Source organism: Stenella coeruleoalba (assembly GCF_951394435.1).
Source record: "Stenella coeruleoalba genome assembly, chromosome: 17".
Lineage (NCBI taxonomy): Eukaryota > Metazoa > Chordata > Mammalia > Artiodactyla > Delphinidae > Stenella > Stenella coeruleoalba.
The window spans coordinates 20,325,637-20,332,602 of record NC_137163.1 but is presented as its reverse complement, the minus strand read 5'-3'; positions in this window follow the sequence as shown (position 1 = coordinate 20,332,602).

The window sequence follows — 6,966 nt, the reverse complement described above, 5'->3', positions numbered from 1 at the left end:
TAAACCCCTATGTTTTTAACTCTGAAATATGTTAAGAAATGTTAAGAAACTTCTTAAGAATGCATAAAACTTCCCTGATTTTGGTATGTTTATCCATTAGTCCTCATCTCTTGTGAAGCAGAGCAAGAAAAAAAATCTTGTAAGTGAAAAGCAAACCATTGATCATACAAGACAGAGAACAAGCTGTTAATGAGTTTCAAGTTGTTACAATGTATGTGTTAAGGCACAGTTGAAGGTGCTAATAGATCTTAAGTTGTATATGATTTTGTACTGGCATGGTTATTTCCATGATTCACTTAATCTCCCTAAATGCTTTTCCAAGGACTCAATTCATTTCAACAAGCATTTATTGAAGGCTTGTGTGAGCAAATACCTGGAGTGTACTTTTTGATTAAAAAAAAAAAAAATGGGAAATGGGACTGGCCTTCCCTTTGTAATGCAAATACAGAATTTTCTTTCGGTTCCCAATTTTTGTTTAGATCTGGACATACCTTGCATAGATGGTAACCCCTCTGGGAGGGATCAACAGCTCCCTAAGTCAACAAAAGAAAATGATGCCATGTCAAAATAACAGGGAGAGGTAGAGACACTAGCACAGAATTCAAGCTTGAGAAGTAGGGTGATGAAGAGAAAGCGACAGGGCTTTGGTAACAGAAAGAAAAGGATTTGTGCTCCACTACTTCTAAACTATGATCCAAAATATCTATTTTGCGATGCTTAGGAAAACTGTGACCCTTCTGATCTCTCCCTCAGCCACGTCCCCAGCCTCCCAACTTCTGTTCGTCTCCTGTGTGCCCTTTCAGTTGTCTCGGCTATGCACATTCACGTAGAAGCAGAAAGAAAAATGGTGACCTGATCTCTAAGATCCTGCTCTGGCTCTAAAGAGACTGCAGCAAGGAATAAAAGAGATAACAGCAGATATGGTGGAGTTCCCCTTCTGATATGGTGGTGTATCTCCCTTACAGACCAGTCCTCCCACTTATAACAATTATAGACTCTGGAAAAAAACACTTAAAGATTTTGAAGAGTAAACAAAAGCAGGCAGGTTATGGAGGGAACTAGAAATCTGGAGCAGCAACAAGCATGGGGGTGAGTTTTGTGTTTTCCTATGGCTTTGCCTCAAAGTTGGGCTGCAGTAACAGAGTTTATTGCAACTCAGGAAGCTAAAACTGTAAGAGAAGCCCCACCATCTTTCTTGCTGGAAGACCAAGGAAAGAGCCTGGACAACAGCCACCACTGGAGAGTGGGAAGAGAATCCCAGAGGGAGAAAGCCAGAGGAGTAAATCCCCTAATTCTATGCATGAGAACTTTTTAAAAAGGTTAAGGATGACCCTGTTACCATGCATATGTAGGACAGATTTAAAGCACTACAGCAATGGCTTAAAGAATTGAACTAAAATTTAGATGACTGTCCACAGAAAGTAATAAAAGAGTTATAGCTTATGTCTTACCAGGTTAATTGATGGTGAAAAAGGAAACATCAAAAAAATTTCTCAGAGGACTATAATAGAACCCAGAGTCTATACAACAAAACTTTCAGAATGCCCATGATAGAATCCAAAATGTCTCAAAATACAAAGAACCAGAAAAATACAACACATTCTCAATGACCTAAAAGTCCACCGCAAGAAGCTAAAATCTGAAAATTACATCAAGCAAAGGACTTGAATCCGGAATATATAAAGAACTCTACCAACTTGCCAGTTTACAAATGGGCAAAAGATTTGACAGACATTTCACAAAAGAAGATACACAGATGCATAATAGCACGTGGAAAAAAATGTTCATCATTTGTCATCAAGAGAAAAAAATTAAACAATGATATACCTAAATTAAGCACTTTTCAAAAGAGCTAGGATTAAAGACACAGGTAATGCCAACTGTCAGGGGTGATACGTCCTCATAAACTGCTGGTAGGAATGTAAAATTGTACAGATGCTTTGGAAAACATTTTAGCAGATTTTTAAAAATTTAAACATACACCATGTATAACCCAGTGATTACACTATTACCCAATTCCATATGAAAACATGTTTACAAATGATCGTAGCAGCTTCATCTGTAATATTCTAAAAGTGGAAATAATGCAAATAGCCATCAGCCGTGAACAGATAACCAAAATATGGTATGACCATACAACGGAATAGTATTCAACAGCCAAAAGGCACCACCTACTAAAATTTGCAGCCACACGGAATGACTTTCAAAATTATTATATTGAATAAAAGAATCCAGGCAACAAAAAGTGCATGTACTGTATGTTTACATTTTTATAAAAGCCTATAAAATGAAATGTTACCTATAACGATAGAAATAGATCAGTGATTGCATAACATAAGGAATAAAGTGAGACATGAGGTACAAGGGCACATAGAAATTTCGGAGGTGTTAGAAATGTTCAGTACCTTGATTGGGGTAGTTTTGGGGTGTAAACATATGTCAAAAGTCATCAAATTGTACACTTGAAATATGTGCAGTTTATTGTATATAAGTTTTATTTTAATAATAAGTGAAACTAAATAAACACTACTTGCTTGAAAAAAAGAGGATATGGTGCCTGCTCTCGAAGACTTTTGTAAGCTAGATATGGAGATGAGATAAAGACGAAACAGTAAAATTTTTACTAATTAAGGTAGCTGGGTCCAAAAAGTAGAACGAAAAGCAATACTTAATGAATGTTGAATTCTCAGGCTTTAGGTGTACTTCCTTTTTTAGATTTTTTTGGTTCTCTGCTATTTTTACCATACTGTTTCATTTACATTTCCTACATGCTTTGTGCAAATGAAATAAAATTTCATTATACATAAAAAAATAATTTTATGCTAGTAAATGTTAAACTCTAATTTTTAGATGAATCAGCGGGGCTTTCTCACCATTTATGACTTTATTCATGCAAAGGTAACCAATGAATCTGATTATTAACATTCAAAGCATATGGGCTTCCCTGGTGGCGCAGTGGTTGAGAGTCTGCCTGCCGATGCAGGGGACACGGGTTCGTGACCCGGTCCGGGAAGATCCCACATGCTGCGGAGCGGCTGGGCCCGTGAGCCATGGCCGCTGAGCCTGCGCGTCTGGAGCCTGTGCTCCACAACAGGAGAGGCCACAACAGTGAGAGGCCCGTGTACCGCAAGCATAAAGCAGGTCTCAGTTGTCTGTTTAAGTTTTAATTAAAAAACATATTAGGACTATGTTTGTAAATGGACTTTAAAACTTCCCCTGTGCTTACTCTAGAGCTCTGCATCTGTGGGCCTTTAATTCTCAGTCATGAGGACAATGACGATGGAAAGTACAGTTCCTCTCCTGAAGAGCTTTTCCTAATGTGTGAGACTTAAAAGTAAGTCTCTGGAACTTCAGAGCACCCCACATCTCCATCTTATGGTGCATTCACTGAAAGGGACTTGTTTTAGGTTGCCAACTATTTATTAAATTTCATAACGTGTCTGGTACTGTGCTAGGCACTTTGTGGAAGGAGGGGATACATGGCACGAGACACTGTCCCTGCTTTCATCAGTGGATAAATTAACCAAGCATGCATAAAACAATTAAGGAATAACAGATGATATAATAATAAATGTCAAATGTGCTTGTAGTGGTTAAACTATAAATGTAATTAAAAGATAGGAGAAAAAAGCAGCACTGAGATAGAGAAAGGAGTGAAGGATCTTATGTCTAGACTTGAGAAAGATAGATGGGAATGAGAAGTAAGGGAACCATTTAATGTAATTCCTTCCTTCCTTCCTTACTTCATGCATTGGCTATTAAAAATCTACAATGTCCTAGGCACTGAGCTAAATGCTATGCATATACTCCTTACCCCATATGCTGCTTACAGACTACTGGAAGGAGCAGTCATCAAATAAATAAACGTGCAAATTAAAAAAATAATTGCATAAAGACGTAGACAATGGACTTGAAGACATGGGGAGGGGGAAGGGTAAGCTGGGATGAAGTGCGAGAGTGGCATGGACATATATACACTACTAAATGTAGGAACAGATAGCTAGTGGAAGCAGCCCCATGCACAGGGAGATCAGCTCGGTGCTTTGTGACCACCTAGAGGGATGGGATAGGGAGGGTGGGAGGGAGGGAGACACAAGAGGGAGGGGATATGGGGATATATGTATATGTATAACTGATTCACTCTGTTATACAGCAGAAACTAACACATCATTGTAAAGCAATTATACTCCAATACAGATGTTTATATATATATATATATATATATATAATTGCAAAATATGGTTAGTGCTATGAAAGGATGGAATGGGAAGTACTATGAATAAAAGAGGGATCATATTTCAGTTGGGAGGGTCCAAGAAAGTGACATTTCACCTGGGATTTAAATGAAAGGAAGCCAGCAGGGAAATAAAAGGGTTGGGAGTGAGTGGGATGGGGTAAAGCAATCCACAGAGAGAGAAGAACTTGTATGAAAACTCAGAGGACAGAAAGTACTTGGTACCTTTGAAAAGCTTCAAGGACAATGTGACAATGCACGGTGCATGGGTGCAAGAGAGGCAAGAGCTGAGGAAAGGTAGAACATGGACAGGATATGCAGGACCCCACCAGGCATGTCCAGGAGTCCAGATTTCATGCGCAAATTTGTGAGCAAGTTGTGTAAAACAAGCATGCCCTCTGAGGTCAAATAAATTACAGTAGAAAGATGGTACATGAGGTTATATGGTCCTGAAGCATAAGCTTCCTCCAATCACCCCTCCCAACACCGCCAGCCTCTCTCAGTCTCTACTTATCTTTGGGTTCACTTCTAAAGCTCTCAACCATCCTGTTCCCTTTGATTATTGCCTGATTCACTCTTTCTTTCCCCTTCAAAGTCCTGAGAAACACTTTCTGATCATCCCACTTTATTACCTTCATCCTTGTTTGGGCAGAGCTTTTTGTACCAAGCCAGCGATACACTGTTGGCCAGTTTATAAACTGGTTGCCCTTGGGTCACATCCCTGGTAGCAGGATGGACGAGGAGTCATATGGTCCAGAAATGGCCACCTAAGTAGGAAGAGCAGTTTCCTTCAGAAAGGACCCTGAGGATGGCAAGGTCCATGACTGATCTGCTCAAGACAGTGAGAAATAAGGTTGCTCAAGCAGAATAGAAGTGAAAAATGGGAGGCCTTCAGAAGTCAGGGAAACTGAGACTTTTTATGGAGATGACTGGAATCATATGAAGGACATAGACAGAGACTAACACGATGGAAGAGTAGTTTCAGGAAGACAGGGGGTTTATCTTAATTCTCTACTTCTTTTGCAATTAGACCATACGTTGAGATTTAAAGGCCATAATATTGCCTTTCTATTGCCTTTATTTTAACCATAATCTGCCTTTCTTTTAACCATACAGATCAGATGTGATGAGAAATACATACAGAACAATCAAAGGGACGAAGGTAAGATATCAGCCTTATTCTTGGTAAAGCTAGATAATAGAATATGCTTTCGCTTTGCCCTTCTCTTGTAACATCTGCCAGTCCCAGGCAGGGTAGGGGCAGCGCCTGAGGGAGAGGAGGTGAGGACACTGCACTGTGGGAGGGTTAGCCTAAGGGAGAGAAAGAAGATAGGGGGTGGGCAGGGGGGGGGGGGCGGGCGGGGGAGACTGATTGATTGATCCCAGACCCGGTCTCATCACACAATCACCTCTCTGACCTTGTGAAACAGTGAATCAAAGTAGGAGCTGTTTCTCGTAATTGGTCCTTTCCGAAAATTTGGCCAGTGACAAGAAAGTACTTTCTTCCAACATTATTTCTATCCTGAAGATTTGTGATTTCTCACCCCTGATTTGTCTGTTTCATCCTCTGCCAATACACGAGATGCCTCCCTCCTCTGCTGCTGCACCATTACCTGTTACTCCTCTCTCAAAAATCTGCTCAAAATTCAGGCTGTACATGATGTCCCCCTAAGAGAAATGCCCTGACTTACCATACCTTTATTTTTTTGCCCCTCAGAATGTGTGTAAATATTTTTAAATGTAGGTATTTTTCACTTTACATCATCATCCTAACTAAATTGGTTGTAAGATGATTCTCGCTAAAGCAATTGACAAAGGGCTCTCTTTTTTAGATCAGAAGTTCTCAATAGGGTAAGGTGGGAGGTGGGGGAAAGAAATTATATCAAAATACAAATGGAAGTGAGAGGCTAAGGGAAGAAAGAGTAAGAGAGAGAGGGAAAAAAAAGGTGTAATTTTAAATAGTTTTCCAGGCATCCCATTAGATACTGAAGCAGTAGATGTTATGCAGTTTGGGGCAGGGTGAATGTAGTCAACACTGGTATTTTTAAACAAGTATCCAATCTTCTAATATATTAAGAAATCTGAAGACCATGCTTTAGACCATGAACAGCAATGCAGAAGGCTTTCCATCCAGTACTCTATGAAAAAGTTTGAAACAAAAAAACTTCAAGAGAAGTCGTAGTAGACAAGGGTACAAGAAATTCTGGCAGGTGAATTATTCACTTTACTCTGCCTCATTTACTACTCACCATGAAGTATCAATGATCACAAAGCCCTTATAGTTAGTTTTTACTAGTTTGTTTGATGACCATAAAACTTGAAAAGGAGGAGTAGAATATTTGCTTCTAGCCCAAAAAAGGAACAACCATCATCAGGACATGTGGTTGTGAGACAATCAACCACAAACAATAGGCAAATTCATACACAGTTTGAGCCTTTTCATCCCAAAACATGTTTGTCTCTTTCAAGCCTCATGCTCTCATTGACGGTGTTTACAAATATCTCCTGATCCTGGCTAAGTGTGTCTGAATAGCAGACTTTGGTTGGCAATAACTGTGACGCTTAAGGAAAAAAGACATTAGGCACTTACATTCCCAAAACAGTTGACCAGGGCATACAAATTCTCTAAACCTGGGGGAGGAACCATTCTTTGGTGTGAAGTAGTGATTTAATTCATGCATTTCTTTATTTTTCCCCCCATACCCCCTCCCTCTTGAGCCTCCCTCCCACCC